We start from the raw sequence: 17,951 nt of genomic DNA, 5'->3' as shown, positions 1-17,951 counted from the left end.
TTCACCAATTAATGGCACCATGGAAATGTAGGCTCATTACACACCCTGAGGAGGTGATGAAGACCAAAATTACTCCCAAGCCTCTTTCAAAGCTTTCAACTGCTTTCCCCCATTGAGCATGACAGAATTAAACCCAAGGACAGAAAGCAGTTACTGAAACAAACAGATGCATTCCAGAGGTGGTTCAGGTGGCCCTGCACCTTTGCCACTACAGCCAGGGCTCTGTGGCAAAGGCTTCTTCAAACACACTGACCTGCACAAAACTTCACCCCTTCAAGCTGACATTTGGCAGCATCTGCCTGCCAGCCCTCAGGAATTTCTGGATTGTTTTGGGGTTGGAGAGAGGGATCTTGAGGGAGCATAAGAATAGAGGGAAAAGGTAAGATAATCTACTTGGTTCAGCTGTTTGCAAGACTAACAGCTGGTAAAAGCACATGGCTTTATTCAAGTTGAAGGTAATCCTAACACCAGTTTCATAACTATGGCAGTTTTAGTTTAGACTAGGGACTTCAAATCTATTACAATGCTTGGTGCCACAGTGAATTTCACCACATACTCACTCCTGAGCCTGCTTCACCTCCTCAACACCAACAGCTTCTGACACAAGGTATTCCCACAGAGCAAGTCAAACCCAGAGGGGCCAAACAGGCCTTTGCTCTCAGCTGAAACACCCTCCTACTGTCCTCCCCACCTCCCTCTGGGTCACAGCAGCCCCACAGAGGAAAAGCTCCTGCCAGGAGCACAGGCAAGCTGAGAAAGAGGCAGGAGCTGGAGAAGAACAAGGATGGGACAGTGATGGCACAGGTGATGGGCAAGAAGCAGCTGATAAGAAATTTTACATAAGAGAATATCACAGACATAGAAATCCTGAGAAAATAATCAGTCAACAGGCACCACTCCTGCTCCTACACACTGCCTGGAGAAGGGGTCTTGGAGACTCTGTAGTGATTGGAGGGGTACTGATCACATTCTGACAAGTATGGTCACCTACAGCACTGGAAGCCATCTCATTCACACCTACCTAATTCTGATTGCTTTATAATGAAAATTTAATTTTCATAACTTCTTAGGAGTATTTTTATTTAGCTTTTTACATCTTTTCTTCCCCACTCAACATTGAATGCATTAGCATTACAAAAAATCCAAAAATGACAGCATTTGAATTTATTGCAAGTTCATCCACATTCTTACAGACTCCCAAGATGATCCCAGAGATTTCTTTCCCAGGATAGCAGATGAAAGTGAAACAAACAAGGACAAGAAAGCTCTGTTCACCTTCCTGTTAAAAACCATGAAATGTTCAGACCTACAATGAATTCTCCTCATCCCCACTATCACAGAGCCTGATGCACAAACCCCCTCAGCCCCAGCACTGAACACTATTCTGCTGATAACTTTGAGCCCAATTAAAAGATTATTTCACATATACTAACAATTCTGGAAAACACATGATAAATTGGGTCCTTTCACAGGAACAAGATGTTTTCCTTCAAAAGAAAAAAAAAGTAAAAAGATCTATGATCCCTTCCAAGCAGATTCTTCAAAATATGTTCAGATGAGGCATCCTTTTCTTTTCTTCAAAAAAAAAAAAAAAACAAACCCCACCACCAAAATGTCTTCAATTACAATTTTCCTAGAAACAGTGAAAAACATGATTTCTGCTTGTCAAAAATCAGCTCAGTGATAGACTCCTAGCACACTTGAAAGGGTTGTGTATTGCAGAAGTAGAAAGCAGCAGCAGTGCTAACCTGAAAAAATGTCATGGAAAAATATTTAGATGCAATCTGAATAAAACATTGTATAAATATTGCAACAATACCTTTTACCTCACCACTTTCCAAAAAATTAAAAAGATAATGTAAATCTGAAAAAAATGATAAATAAGCAGGCTAGCTTAGAGCTACACTAAAGTTCACATCACTATCCTAACAATACGAAAATCAAAATTTACTATATACCTATTTATACTGAGTGACACTTTTGCACCTTACTGGCCTTTAAGAAAGAAAACAGATGTCATAAATGTCTAGATAATTCAGCAAGAATTGTCTGTTTGTGAACATTTAAAATGCAACCTTTACAGCAGCTCAGGTACAACAATGTCTCACCAGGCCTGCTGCTCTGCAGATATTTGTGCCCTGCAGAATCTGTTCCCATTGAGCAGATGGACCAGAGGATTGCACTGAACTTTACCAGCTGAGAACAGGTGATGCCCTGCACTGGGATTGCCCACAGCTGCTCCTCTCTGACCTGCACAGAGGGGAGGATGCTCTCAGCTCCTTGCAGAGTGACCCTGACCCAACCCCCAGCTAACAGCTCAACAAAGTGATGGAGCCTTCATTTTTGTACTAATGTACAGGGCAGGAGAGGGATATTTTAACCACTTAAGTGACATTCACGAGTTGCAGGGGTTGAACCAACTCAGATTAAAAGACAGTGAGTCCTTTTCAAACCAAGAATAATCCAAAAAGTATTAGACATATGCTCAAAGCACTCAGAAAAAATATACAGCCTCACAAATTCACTTGAAGGACTGAACAAATTTTAGTATGACAATATGCTCCAGAACAATATGTTCAAAATAAGGGTACTATATATATACATATATATATGAACAGTATGCGAATACTAAGAACATATCTGAGGACTTGAGAACAGAGCTCCTGAACAGAAAGAATAAGAAACTGAAACACTGTAGAAACACTGTACCTGGAACTCTAAAAACAAATAAATAAAAATCAGTTTAACAAAGAAGTTGATTAACTAATTTTAACTAATACTTGCTACCTGCTTGTTCCTTTCTCACTCAACCATTCTCAAAATAGTGAAGAAGGAAGAAAAATCACACTTCCAATAAAAACATGAAGGATGAGAAAAAGAGAGCAAACAGCAGTACAGGTAGAAGAGAGATGAAAACCACCAGCATGCACCTGAAGTGAGACAGGAGCACTGGGTACAGGCTGCAAGGAACTCTGGCAATGTACAGGAATAACCAAAGAGCAGTAGCAGACAGACAGGCAGGACACCAGAACTGCCCAAGAAGGATGTGTGGAGCAGGATCTGAACTGCTGCAAGCCCTGCAACAGGGCACAGCCAGTGCCACCCTCCCAGCCAGGCACAACGAGCCAGAGCTGCTCCTCCATCCCACCACAAGCCTGCTCCATCCCTCCCTCTGCTGCAAGGCAAGAAACATCCAGTTACATGCACTATTTTATTCCTGTCTGGGGCTAAAGGATCAGCACATGTCTGAGGAAACCTCCTCCCCACCAGCCCCCAGCTGCTGTGATTCTTGGGCACAGGGTTGTGCAAACAGGGGCAGCTTCTCTCCCCCACAACTCCTCCTTCCTCCTCCCCTTCTTACATTCTCTGACAATAATTCCTCAAACAGGAGGTGGAGAAGCTGCAATCTGAAGAGCTGAATATCAGTGTGTACTGCACAAATTCCTACCAAACCAAAAGCTTCTGTAATTCCTACAGAGTAGCATAACTAGTCTGACAACTGTCAGTATTAACTTAGTATTGAAGCACACTTAAGTGCTATAAACATAAATTAACAATTTTTTTAATATACACCAATATACACATTAAATCACTTTATATTAGATCGGCGTCATATGAGGATCAAATTCAGACATGATGCAAAGAAGGAAATTTTCATTTTAAATGATTCTTGCTTTCTAAGGCTCAATTTGATCCATGCTTGTGAGGACCAGCAGCTAGAAATATGACTAAGAGAAAAAGGTTTAAACACAGGCTCTGTTTTTGACACACTGTGTGCTGTCCTCTAACTCCTAAAGTCCTCGTGTCAGATCTGTGCAGCTGATACTGTTTCACTGCTCTTTTTTCTCACAATCAACTTTTAGCTTATTTTGCAGAGCAAATAACACTACCACTAAATCCAGACCAGATGATCCCTGCCAACACTCAGACTCATCACTGTGGGCTGCATTACAGCATGATCTTACACGGCATCATCTTGTTCCTACTTCTAGCATTTATCAATAAATTATTATTTTGATTCAGGAGCTCTTCATCTCTCTCCAGAAGAATGTGGTTTCTTCAATGGATGTTTCTATGGGGCCACTTCTTCTCATATTTATAAACACACCATAACTGCAAGAATCTGCTAGAAAATTGTCTATGCCCTTCATCCTTTAGCCATACTACCATTGTGTCTAGACAGGACTACAAAATGCTATCTAAGAAAAAAAACAGTGTCAAAGTATTTATTGCTCAAATAGCCCTTCCACCTGTCCTTTAGAAATAGGAAGCAAATCATTGCCCTGCAAGGCAGTTCTGGCCTGTGGACTGCTTCCAAGCCATGCTGCCCTGCATGCTCCAACACATTAGTCATGCCTCCATATACAATAAATGAAGTTGCTAATAGAGATACAAAAGGCTGACCGTTAAATAAAAAGGGAGATAACACAGCAAATCCAAATTAGGCTGAAAAAATACCATCTGTTCCAGTTAAAATATCTTCCTCATCTGTATTATCACCAGGAGCTCTCCATTTGTTATTTATTATTTCTAGATACTGTCTCAAATATTAGGAGGTTTGCATAAAAGTCACATTACTTAATTCAAGTACTATTAGTTGTCGCCAGAAGTACCAAAGCAAAGTTGGGAGTGATCCACAAGTGACTTTGGTAAACTTCACAAAGTGCAAAGTAATTCTCCCCCCTCCCTTTATAGGTATATATATATACATACATATATATACATATACATATATATGGATGGATATATAATTATAATGGCATAATAACAACTATTGTCAGCATATCAGAACAACTCATACTAAAAAGTGACCCTTAAGGCAAGTGACCCTTAAATCTAAATAAAAAACTTGACCTAAAAGAATCACTTCTTTGCACTGGCTAATTTCTCTGTTCTGTGATCACCTGTTTAAGCTTTCATTTGTCACTGCTATTCAAGCTGGGATATTTTATTTACACTTGGCTGCAAGCACTAGGCAGCGGTAAAAGCTGCACATTAATAATGATAATAATAATCAAAACCAAGCAGCAGCCTTGGATGAAAAGTGCCCATGATCAGAGGAGGTGAGAAAAAGGGCCATACAACCAGCCTCCCACATCTGACTGACAAGAGAACTTACAGTGCTCACTAGCTGGTAATTAAGAGTTTTGACAGCAAGGAAAATGAGAATCCAAATGAATCCTAAATGCTGTGATTCTTGACTAATCATCTCTGTAATGCATCAATAACTTTATTTTGGAGTACCTACCTGAAAAGCAGTCAAAATCTGGTGAAAAGATTATTTTCATCATAATTCATTCTATTCTATTAATCAGGTTCTGCCCATTTACTTTTGGTAACTGAAGAGCAGCACATTTGTAGTGCATGAATATAAACACACACCTGAAGTACTTCAGGAAGATCCATCAAAGCAGAACCCCACAAAAGAAAACTTGTTAATTGGTTCCTGAGTTCCTAGCCTCATTTAGTTATAAACCAGGCTATACAACACTGAATTTACATCAAAATCGTAACTAAGATATATCCAGAGCTGTTACTGATCTCACCCTCCACTACTTGAGAAAGTTGCTTACACATGAAAGAAAACTTAGTCTTGGAAGGTATTTAAAGAGTCTCAGCAGTACTTTTACACTCTGCACCTAGAAAACTTGAAATTCAGTCCATGAGCTTTTACAGCTACATGCAACACAAGCAGAACTTTTTGCTCACATGACAAGTCACTGCTCTAGCACTGGAAAAGTGCATGAGAAAGTTCAAACCATTATTAATTTCTATTTAGAAAAAGTAATTTGAAAGTGGCACTCACAAACTTCCCATGCTCTCTCCCCCTACTTTTATTAGAAAACTTTATACCTTTAGACTTGCAAACAGAGTAACTCAATGGTGGAAGCATAGCAGTGACTTGGAAAAAGTTCAGGCATGCACACATACCTGAGTGTGTGCATTAAGATTAATGGAGGCAGGATACCTCACGTTACCTCAGGATAAGGGAATACAGACAAGCAGCCACAGTGAGTACCTTTCATGCTCTCTACACACTTCAGCCTTGCATTAACTTGTTTCTGTGTCAAAAAATAAGACATTTATAGCCAAGATTAAAAAAAATATTCTGGACCATTTCTTTTTGTCAGAAGGTATTTCAACTATTAATTATGTAGTTCAAAGATGAAGAGGGAGCTAAAATAATGTTGTAAAAGTATAAAGCAATGCAAAAATCAGTAGAAGCAGCTCTCAAGGATACTTTTAGATTACCATGGTATACAACTGATCAGCTTATATTAAATACTTCTGAAAGACAGACAGCAAGCTGGCCCAAAGAACCAACAGCATGCAAACTGTGAAAGTCTTCCTGCTAACATAAAGCAGGTTTAAGTGGAAAAAACAAAACAAACCAGTTTCAGTAGACACTGAAAATCACAGGACTAAAAGCTGTGACAAACACAGATTTCTCATTCCAAGACTTTACAGGTTGAGAACAACACAAAGATTTGCCTACAGAGAGGGTGTAAGCCCATCGTTTATATACACCACAAGCTTTGAAGTTGAGAGCATCTTTCTTTTAGTATTCTTAATACAGAGGATCATTAAGAAATAAGAGGTCACATACAGATTACAACCATTTCAGGATCCTTTCAGGCCCCATGACTACTTGTTACCACACTGTACATTCAAAGATGACACATGCTACTCTCCAAACAAAGATCTCACTGCAGCCATGGGTTTGTGCCCATTTGCCTTTCTCCACCTTCAAACTGGCTGGGAGGAGTGAGGAGTTTGGGGCTGGGATCCACCTCTGTTCCTCAACCATGGTGAGCTTGGTGTCTCCAAGCCACATCCTAGGACTGAGTTTCAGCTACCACTGGGTCAAAGGAGGGAAGACAGAGCTATCCCACTGCCATTGCTGCTGGCCAAATTCTCCCCTCTAATTTGCGCCTTAGTTTCTCTAATGCAAAAGGGATAGTACACATCACACATAAAGGCAAGTAAGCTTATTCAAGACTATAAAAGGCTACAAGGTCTTTTTGATCCTGCAACAGCAAATTCAGAAATAACTATGATTTTTCCAGGGCTTCTGAAGCAGAACATCTCACCAAAGGCAAATGCACATCTTGAGATGTGAGCAGCTGCTCCAGAAGAGACAAACTAGTTCCTTGTTCTCCTCTCTCTCTCTTTTATTTTTATACAACCTGATTTTGGGGAAAACATTTGGAGGGCCCACAGGAGGGCAGGAGCATGTAACACTCCTGTCGATTTCTTCTTGGAGACAGCAGAACAAACAGTGGGAGCTGGAATGCAGAAAGAGCCAAGTCAGAGACCCGGAGCGTGATGGAAACAGCCCCAGCAGCGGAGTTAACTGCTTGCTAATGAAGGCGTATGCATCCCATCTGCTGACTGCACAAGAGCTGGAATGGTTTCAAAACCAGCCCAAGACAGACATACCATCAAATATGTGATGTGAACGTTGTGATCCATGCTCAGAAGTTACCCCACGGATTTTGGCAGGGCCGAGTACAGACCCAGACACACACACGGGCACTGAGGTACAGGACACGAACAGCGCCCTTGTCACACGTTCACTGTCACTGCCCGGTGAGAACAGGAATCCCTCCAGAGGAATTTGTTTATTCATTAATTCTGATTTCAGGAGAAAGTTCTGGCTTGCACCCAGCAGCTAATTGGTTCAATAAACAGCATCTCAGTTTAGAAGAAGAAAACATGATACTACAGTGAGAACATGTAACTGAAACCTCGATAGCTGGGTATGACTTAGGGCTTCTCCAAAGAGCCGCCCTGCAAACAGATAAATTTTAAAAGACAAGACAAGATACAGCCTAAATGCAAGAAATAACCACAAAGACTTATCTGAAGACTTCTTATGGGGATGAGAAAAGAGAAATTACTACTGTGAAAATGTCCCTAATGATGACCTAAAACACAGAAAATAAATTTATGGATGAAATGACATCATGGAGGGAAAAAAAATCCATCTTGCATTTAAATTCTGAATTACAACTCAAAGGTATAATATTTAAACTTCTGTTCCCTCCTAGCTAGGCCTGTCACACACAATATGCTATAAAGACAGCTGCCAAACAATTTTTTGAGTATTCCAAAAAGCAAATACATAGCCCACTGTGAAAAACAAATATGATTACCTGAAATCTGTGATCATATCTGCACACTGTCAGAGAGTCCAAAAGACCTGAACAGACTTACCAAAACAAAATCTGCTGCACTAACACAAGCTCCCAGGTATTTTCATTTGTGCTATTTACTAATATGAATTTCCCTTTTCATGAAATTGACAATTTTAAATTTAATAAAGCCTATGCAACTGCCAGTATTATAAAGTTCTCTTTAATAAGTAATGTTTTTGGTTTTGTAAGTACTGAACAATAGCCATCAGATCTGAACAACTATTAGAAAAGTAATTGTCACAATTTAACATATTAACAAGAACATTTGAGCTGAGGTTTCATTTAACCCATACATCCCTTCATTAAGAAATTTGTGCAAATCACTCCAAATTATGCATGTTATATATCCTTGGCTTTAGACCCTTTGATTGTACAGTCATTTTCTCTACATGTACCATTTTTAAAAGTCATGTACTCTAAGTGCTACATCAGAAGAAACAGCAAAATGGGATTTCATGGTAAATCCTTCATATTCTGCTACAATCAGCATTTTACAGGACTACACAGATGAATTCTCTGTTAGCCCTCCACTTCCTTGTTTAGGAGGCCACTTTTTGCACTATTTCTTTTTATAAAGATCTATTTTTGACTGCAGTGGACTTTTGTTTACATATTAAGCCACCTGATGCCTCCAGGAGACATATAGTTTGCTAGTGAAGTCATTTTCTCTCTGCTGCACACAGTAACTCCATGTAACTTCATGCTTCTAAACAAGAGTTGGTATTTGCAGCAATCTGCAAAAGACTCCTGGCCATGAGTTATCCCTTGGAATTAAAAGAAATGCACAGTTCTGCTTTTCTGCAGCAGAGGGGGAAGGGGAATATAACAAAACACAAAACTCCAACACCACAATTTCAGAAACACAACTTCTCATCTAATGAAGAGAATAATGATTGCTCCATTTTTTCTTTGCCTTGGTCAGCTGCAGGTTGATTGGGGGGGTGTTGAGTTGGAGAGAAGCACTGAGAGAGATTACAAGGTGTTCTTTTTTTAATGAGGATGCAATGATGCTAGATTAGGTCTAACACAAACAAAAAAGAAAGACTGAAGCTAAGAGTCTGAACCTTTCCATAGCACAATGCACTTTACTCAGCACCTGCAGTTGCACTGAACACAGAGTTTTAGCTAATTATAGATTTACTACAACCTTCACTACTGTGCAATATAAGCTTTAAGTTGTGACACACCAAATAGGTTTCTTTTGTTTATAAAAGAAAAGTCTATTCAACAGTTAAGAAATAGTAAAAAAGAGCTTTTGGGGTTTTTTTGCTCTGAGCTTTTGGGGTTTTTTTGCTCTGTTGTGTTTTTCTGACACAACATGAGTATTTCCTCCCAGGACAATTCTCAATAACCACGATTAATGCTGTGCATTACAAAACAGATTATAACTTTCAGCATCAAAAAAAAAATAAACTTACAACAGTCAGGGATCTTATTATACAGGAGACTGGACAGTTCACATGCTACAACTAGACACACCACCATTACTGGCAGTCACAGCACAGAAGCCTCATAACAAAGAGAAAGCAAAATCCCCTATTTGCCAAGATTTAAATGGCTGGGGCACAGGCAAGAGAAAGGAAACGGAAAAGGGAGAAATCTGACTCCCCACAATCATTGCTGCACCTCAGCTACAAACAAATATCAGGCTCTGGTTGTTTTGGCTGCCAGTCAGGTATTTCTTCATAAAAGTAATAAATATACTTACTTTTCTTCCCAGTCAAGACAACATGCCAGACCAATGGATTGTTCTGACAATTCAAGCTGTCATGAAATAACTCTTCAACTTCTGATTTATTACTAATTCCTATTAGTATGGATACATTGAAAACACAGATCTAAATACAACTGCAAATCCTGAGGTGGTTTTGCCATATTTCTTGATGTACTAAACCAACATTATCTGTAATATCTAATAGATAATTAAAATCCATATATATCTGTACATTAAGTATAGATGCACTATAGCTTAGTGTCCACAGGTATTGGGGTTTCAATACTATTTTTATGCTTTCACATAACATTATTTAACCTTGCATTTTCATGCCCATCACTACGGTTATTCTAAACTTCTAATAGACACAATTTTTTGACAGGATAAGTGTTAAAAGTACTGTATTATAATAATACATATGCTGTTTGCAGCACTACACAGAATACTTCATATGCAAGTGAATCATCCATCATCATATAGAAGTCCTAAGTAAATTCAGGATTCCTACAATGCTATCAGTTACTGTTTCAGAAAACACTTTCTGTAATTTTAATTCTTACAACAAACTCATTCTGCATATCCTTAACCTGAATAACTCGTACTGCTTTAATATGTGTGCAAACAAGTGGAAGAGTGACAAGCTACTAACATCAGATGTGATTTAAACATACCTTTCTTGCTGCAGTTTTCACACACTAAAACACATAAAACAGAGTGAACCCTAGGATTAAAACAGATTAGCCAAAAAATAGAAATACTAGTTTCATGTACTACCATTCCCAAAATCTGACACATTGCATCAATAACATGTCTATAGCCACAAGAAAAACTGCACTCTCTGATGATTTTAAAAAGTCTCTGTGCATCTATTAATCACTAAGAGTCAAGTACGTGATACTAATCACTGGTCTGCTTAACAACTCTGTAAAGCAAACTTTTGACAGACAGGTGATGGCAATCTGCCACCGGTTCCCAAAAAGAGTGTCTGCTTTCAGTCACATCCCTGTATCGACACTTTCAGTAAGTCAACAAATGTTTCAGCACTAAAACAACAGTGGCACAACGTTTCACATTCCTTATGTAGGAAATATTCTCACAGATAGGATTTCTGGAATTAATGCAAAACAAAACCTCAAGCAAACATGTTTTGCAACCCCAAATATAGTGAGTTTAGAAATAGTTGGTGAAAAACTGCTAAAGCCTGAAATTTTTTTGCCTCCAAGTGCATGTATCAACCTGTGGGCTGAAAGGAGTGGGAGACTAGAACATAGCTAAGTTAAAATTGCACCTCATCACAAACAAGCCCCACTATTTAATAGGGATGCACTTCAGAACCCCTCTCCAAAGCAATACCAACCACGAACAAGATCTGTGCTACAGAAAGAACCTATTTTAAAGCCCAGCAGTCAAAGCAGTGAGTGAATTGAGATGTGCTGCAATATTTATGCAGCCATTCTAATGCAAATGCGGAAGGTATTAGAAAGGCGATTTGCATTGGTGCACAGCCCCTTCAGTCAGCGCACAATGCCGACAGAAAGAACAATTAGGATGCATGCATAACAAAAAGCCTCCGACCACAGGGTAGGCAGGTCCGCTGAACCGGATACAATATCTGCGGGATCCACAGGGCCCCATGGAAATCCTGCCTGCTGGATCGCAGCGCACCTCGGGCTCACACCCGGAGTGTGAAGCGTCCCTGGGCACAAAAGCACGGAGATGATGAGCACAGCAAAGGTGAGAACAAGCTACAGCCAACTCCATGCGGGCACCAGCCTCATGTCTCACTAGAGAGCACAGCTCGGTCCCAAGGGCTGCTCCTCCCGGCAAAACCCCCTACCGCTGACACACAGCAGCAAACTTTCAACTTGGCTCAAAAATAGTACATAAAAATCGGGGACGTACTTTCCTGTGGCAAAAAAAAAAAAAAAAAAAAAAAAAAACAAAAAACCCAAAACAAAACAAAACAAAACTCTCTCCAGCACTGATTGAGTCAGGCGTGCAAACCAGGATCTAATGCACATCCACTGTGAGAACAGACTGTGCTTTTGTAGAGAAAGCAAAAAGCAAACTAATAGACTTAAGTATTCACCTTTTGTTTTACAACAAGTACACCTTAATGTAAAACAATACTAAAACAACCAAGTATACCGGCAAGCCAGATTGTTTTAAAAAGTTCTTTGACCGTGCATCCTAGTATTTATCTACACCAATTCACAGCCTCTTAATATATCCTCACAGCAGTCAGCATGTCTGCAATTATATGATGGGCTCTCTCATTTCTCTTGTAGAGCAATATAGATAAAGAACCTCTTAAACTGCGACAATCTTAAAACAGTCTAAAGTCACCACACGGCACAAACTCACTTTTTTTAAAGAAATTATAAACTGTCCATAATTTCTATTAAAAAGATACATTACCTGGAGTTTAACGATGGGAAAAAAAAATCTTAGTAATTAAAATTCCCTTTTCATCCAGAGACCTGGATATCCTAAAAATGCCTTTATTGAACCAAATTTGATGTTGGAGAATTCCCAGATTTATAATTGTACATGATGAGTATTTCGCAACAGAGTCAAGGCAAAGCAATGCAGCAAAAAACAAGCGAATTAAGGTCAATGGCTAATACAGCAAACATTACCTTGCTTATTATATCAACCTGTTACATTTTATCCATTTGTAACACAGCAAGACCACTGTATCAAACAGACTAGACCACGTCGGCCAGTACAGTTTCCAGAAAACGAGAGTTCTTTTTATCTGTACCATCAGTTGTAACTGGCTTTTTAATCTTCTCTACTGCATCCTCCCCAGCCCTCTCTCACACACACAAATCCACCAAAAAGCGAGAGGCAGAAATATCTCCTCTGAGATGCAGCTGCAAGCAGTAAAAATAAATACAAGGTATTACAACAACAGAGCGAGAAGCAAGCTTCACTTCAATTAAAAGAGCAGCCCCTGAAAAATAAAATCCAAAGCAATGAGCCTCGAGGTGTTCTGGGTGGGAGATGCCACTGGCCATGCTGAACGGGAGGGTATGGCAGGCTGGACATGAGGACATGGCAGCAGCTTTTCCTGCACCCAGGAACAGCACAGACACCCCAAACCTAGGCGCTGGGGAGGGCAGGGGCAAGGTGGGCACCAGGGACAGCCTTCCCAGGGGCTGTGGTGGGACACGGGAAGGGACAACGCTACCTTCCCCTCCTGTGCACAGAAGTTTTCATCTTTCCTCAGACACGAAGGAGAACCTGCTCCTACAGAGACATGGCTCCTTCCTAGCACCCATCCAAATTCTCCACAGTGGTGTTTTGGAACCACTGAGGTCTCTTAAGGCAGTTTTATTTCCTTGCTACCATACTAAACCCTCCCAAAACAGAGCTTTGTTATTTACTGCATTTCCTCCCTGTGAAGAAGGGATCACAGAATGTGATCCTTATTTCAAACGTGCAGAAGATGCTTTGACAGCCCTAATTCAATTACCATGCATGAGCACCGTGCCCACACACGAGCATGTACATCCACCTATTTCACGGGTGCTGGACACAGCTGCCGGCTCAGGGTGACAAGCCAGGACTGCCACACACACGCTGCTCCAGCAGAAACATGCTTTTCTAGAAAGCCACAGCCAAGTCACAATCAATCCAAGGGGTTCCTAAAAGGCACACGCACAGCAGTGATCTTCCGAGCAATTAATCTCTGTACACGGGCTAACGGCGCAGGGAGACAGCTGGAGAAAATGTTCCTCGTCTGAAGGAATCCCTTCAATCACACAGAACTCCTGGAGGAGAATGCACCCGTCAGTGCGATTAAAGTGTCAACATAACAAAGGAACGCCCCTCCCAGCACCTCCTGCCTTACAGATATGCCACGCTGGAAAGGAAAAACTACACCAGGAAAAACTACACCGGCAACTGCAGCTACTCACAACCAGAACTGCTCATGGACCCTCCCTTGCCATCACCGCAAACAAAAAGCGCTGAGGATTGTTTCTAGAAAGAGCACACAGAGGGATGTGGAAGAAGACAGCATCCTCTTTGAGGATCCCTCAGTATTCCTCAAAGGAAGGCTGTGGACACAAGGAGAGCTTTGTCTGGAATCATCTTTGTGCATTACAAGGTTATATATAAAATTAGTTTTTGCCTAATACACATGCTTTGCCTTGCCACACGTACAGAAATGCTGATGGCCGACAAACCGCCTCAAATTAAAGGAACACAGCTTCACATGAGGAAAATTATCTCCCATTTTACTCATCCAGAGCAAGGAATAATTACATAGAAAACAAAATAGTGAAATCCAAAACATTCAAGGGGAATTAAGATGATAAGGGTGTTACTAAAATTAAAATGTATGCACAGTAGTGTAATAACAAATTCAAAAGATACTGTAAATCTTTCCCAAAACCAGATTAAGTTTATATCAAGATCACTATACAACATATGCCTGAAATATGGCTGTAAATAAGCATGATTTAATTTGACCACCATCTACTTTAAGCCCTTGATTTTATAAAGAGAAGTATAACATAATGATTAGTGATTAAAAAAAAACAACAACAAACCAACAGACACAGTTTAGGAGGTAAAAAGAACAATATATAAGGTCAAACATGCAAACAAGAAACAGTAGAAAATTAAGATCCCAAAAGTGATTACCAAAACCATCTCAACTTCTATTGTGACAGACAAATCTCCACCAAATACTGCAGCAACGACAATACACACAAATACAACTCCTTGATCATTAATATTCTGCATCAAAAGTCTGCACATGTGCAAAACTCAATGCTTCCACAGTCCCATCTCAAAAACACAACTTACAGATTACCAGTACTATTTCAGCACTTCACAATTGTTTTCTCACACAGGGTGACGTTTTATTCCGTGTCCATACCTGCTCCTAAATAGGATGGACAAGTGAAGCAGCAACACAGTTTCACCAAACTTCAGTTCTGCTGAATTGCTGTGCAGCTCACGCCCAGTCGCAATTTTAGTCAAGGCGGCCGTTCACCTTACTAAGGTTACTACAGCTTTTGGAGCATTTCCTAGGGAAAGACACGAACAGCTCGGTGAAGACGCCTTCTACAGCCACAAATACACGCGGGAAGCTGTCACACCGCTCTTCTCTGTCACACCTCTCTGTTTTAAATACCGGGAAAATCACCTGGCTAGACAGGAAGGCGACGACTTTTGAAACGAGGTTCTGTCTCTGTGGCTCCATCAGAACTGCCACAATAAATACATGGGGTGAAACAGGAAAAGAGCCTCACGCCTATGCGAGAGGGTGGGGGACGCACTGACACGGGCAGAGGCAGCGCTAATCATTACCCGCACGCCGGTAATCATTACCCGGAGCGCCGCCGCCACTACACACACGCCAGATCGCTTCAATTTCTCCGTGCCAGCTCCCGGCACCGAGAGCTGGCGGCGAGGAGAAGAGGTGAGGCTGTAAGACGGAGCTTCCTCCTTTCTTTTTGTTGTTATTGTTGTTGTTGTTGTGGCGGTCGCTGCCATCGCCCGGCAGCCCCTCGGCCGAGCCCCGCGGGGGCGATGGCCGCCCCCGGCCCGGCCCGTTCCGCCCCACCTGCGCCGGGCCCCGCGGACCGGGCGGGGCAGCCCCGCCGGGGCGGGCACGGGCTCCCCGCCGGCCGCCCCGCCGCCCCCACCTGCGCCCCGGCCCTCCCCGCCTTTGTGCCCGCGGCCTCCCGCCGCCCCCGGCCGCCGCCCGCTGTCAGCCGCCGCCCGGCCGAGCCCCCCGGCCCGCCCGCCCCGTACCGTGCGGCTCCGCCATCCTCCCGCGGCGCGCTCGGCACCCGCTCCGCGCCCGGCCCTGCCCTGCCGGCCACCGTCTGTGCGCACCGAGCCGTCACGGGACCGCCCGCCCACGGCCCTCCCGCGGCTCTCGGGGCGGGCCCGCCGAGCGCGGACACCGAGCGCTTCCAGGTTACGGCGGAAGCGCCGCGTTGCCCGTGGCGACGGCGGGAGCGGGGCCGTGCGGGGCCGTGCGGGGCCGTGCGGGGCCGTGAGGGCCGGAGCCCGGGCCGGCTCCCCGCGGGGCTCGGCACGGCTCCCCTGCGCTGTCCCATGGCGGTCCCCGGGTGGGTGCCCGGCCCCGCAGACCCCGCTGAAAGCTGCCGTCGGGCCGGCGCTGCCGGAATGTACCCGGCGCGGAGGGCAGCCCGTAACTCGGTCGGTGACCCAGTGCCGTTCATTGAAGTGTTACAGCAAACAGGAGGTGTTTTCCTGCCGTTCCAACAGCTGCATGGCGAGCTGGCCCCAGCGCAGCCAGGACCGGGAGTTCTGGAGGGATGGCTGCTGTGGAGCGGCTCTCCTCAGTGCTGGACGCTCAGGGCACAGCTCCTGCTGCAAGGCGCCTTCAGCCGCTGAGACTCCGCCAAAGAAACGGGCACGGGCACCGCGACATCCCCCTGTCTCCTTTTGCCACAAAATCGGGACCATCCGCAGCTGGCAGCCAATGTAACCTCGGACCAATGTGCTGACTCTTCTTCCTGTAGCAGACAGCTCAGGCTAAGCCCAAGCAAGCTGCATTTGCAAGGGATACCAGAGGATGACAACCACACCTCTGTGTAGACAAATATACCCAAGTGTGACAGAGCACCTGCCATCAGTCGCCCTTTCATTTCAGGATGTGCTTTAAAAGCAAGTTCCTTGACGACTTGTTATAACAGATCTTTCAGTATTTTGCTGAGAAAGGTTTAGCTTTTTGATGCTAAGTTCTCAGGTGGTTGCAATCAGTTCCCCTTTCAAGCCTTGATGGATTCTGCACAGCAGTAGCATCTCAAATTTATAATTTCTAAATACGTTCAAATTAATAGGAGTCTACTAATTGATCTCAGTACTTGCTAGTCTGGACTGGGCCCACAGGCTCACGTTCAGCAGCTACTTCAGCAGAATCAAAACCATGAGTGGGAGCCACATCAGATAGTCAGATCTGAGTATCTGCTATTTCCATCAGATTTTTTACAACTTTTGGCAATCATCTGGCTGGTTTCAGCGAAACAAGGCTATTCACATTCAATTATCAAATACCAAAATTCTGCCAATTGCCTTTGTGTGAGTCTTTGGCAAACCAAACAGTTCAATGTGGTTATGTGGGCTTTTATTAATAAATGCTGGACAGCATTAAAAGCAGAATTGGATTTTTAGCATATTGGGTCACAAGACAGAAACCAGTTGAAATTTCCTAGTAGCAATATTTCTTACAATGACTGGATGTTTATTTGCTGTTATTAATCAGTAAAACTTCATTGTGGACTGTGCAGGATCCTCTACAAGACATGGAAATACACACTGCCTTGAGAGCTTGGAGTCTGAAAAAAATGTTTCTTGTGTGAGTTAATTGAACACAGTCATTTGCATTTGCATAGTGTTATAGGGAGGATCTGAATGTTTTGTCATGTACCTTTACATTTCTCAGGCCCTTTGTGTGCAAAGTGTCACTGCCCAGTTGCCTTAGCACTGAAATATTCACCAAGGATATGTGCTACATGTACTCTGGTTCTGTTGGAGAGTCTACTTCTGCTTCCACTCACTTTGCTTTAAAAAAATACTATTTGAAATCTAAAGAAATGTTACTTTATACTCAAAACCCCTGATTTGTTCTGAAAAGCTGATATAAAGCAGAGCAGGACAATTGTCACAAGAGATAAATCAGCCAAGAAATTTACACTGCTAACTCCACCCTTCTGCTGCAAATCCTTAAATGTGTCATATGAGATTAGACTGATACTATGGCAATACTTGTGCCAACAATCAGAACTAACAGACATTTTTGCAAAGGCAGAATTCATGCATGAAAGATTTGTTTTTAATCTGCCCAAATGGAGTAGGTAAATTTATACCCTCCTACTGGATGCTGGAAAGCTCAGCTTGGAAAGAGTTGGAAAGCTCCAACCTACTCCCAGTCTCCATCACCAATGTTTGTCCCCAGATCTCATGGGCACAGACCTGTCCCAGAGCAGAGGGTGAATACAGGAGCTCACAGTCCTTACAGGCATTAGTGAAGGGTCTCTCAGGATCAA

General features: G+C 42.5%; 1 protein-coding gene across 3 annotated transcripts in view; it reads right to left on the bottom strand.

The window, feature by feature from the left end:
• SHOC2 (SHOC2 leucine rich repeat scaffold protein) overlaps window positions 1–15,743 on the bottom strand; it is a 63,775-nt gene extending 48,032 nt beyond the window's left edge. Inside the window, exons 1-2 of one of the 3 annotated variants that reach the window (XM_058810645.1) lie at window positions 15,685–15,731; window positions 14,804–14,954 (exon numbers count right to left, since the gene is read on the bottom strand). The gene's annotated coding sequence lies outside the window, so the exon portion shown is untranslated. Of the gene's footprint in view, window positions 1–14,803; window positions 14,955–15,073; window positions 15,110–15,684 lie in introns of those variants that run through there. The other 2 variants (XM_058810646.1, XM_058810647.1) reach the window with 2 other exon arrangements.
• Window positions 15,744–17,951: the final 2,208 nt, after the last annotated feature.

This window comes from Ammospiza caudacuta, chromosome 9 (genome assembly GCF_027887145.1).
Source record: "Ammospiza caudacuta isolate bAmmCau1 chromosome 9, bAmmCau1.pri, whole genome shotgun sequence".
NCBI lineage: Eukaryota > Metazoa > Chordata > Aves > Passeriformes > Passerellidae > Ammospiza > Ammospiza caudacuta.
The sequence above is the reverse complement of the archived record's forward strand: the minus strand, read 5'-3'. Positions and strand labels throughout refer to the sequence as shown.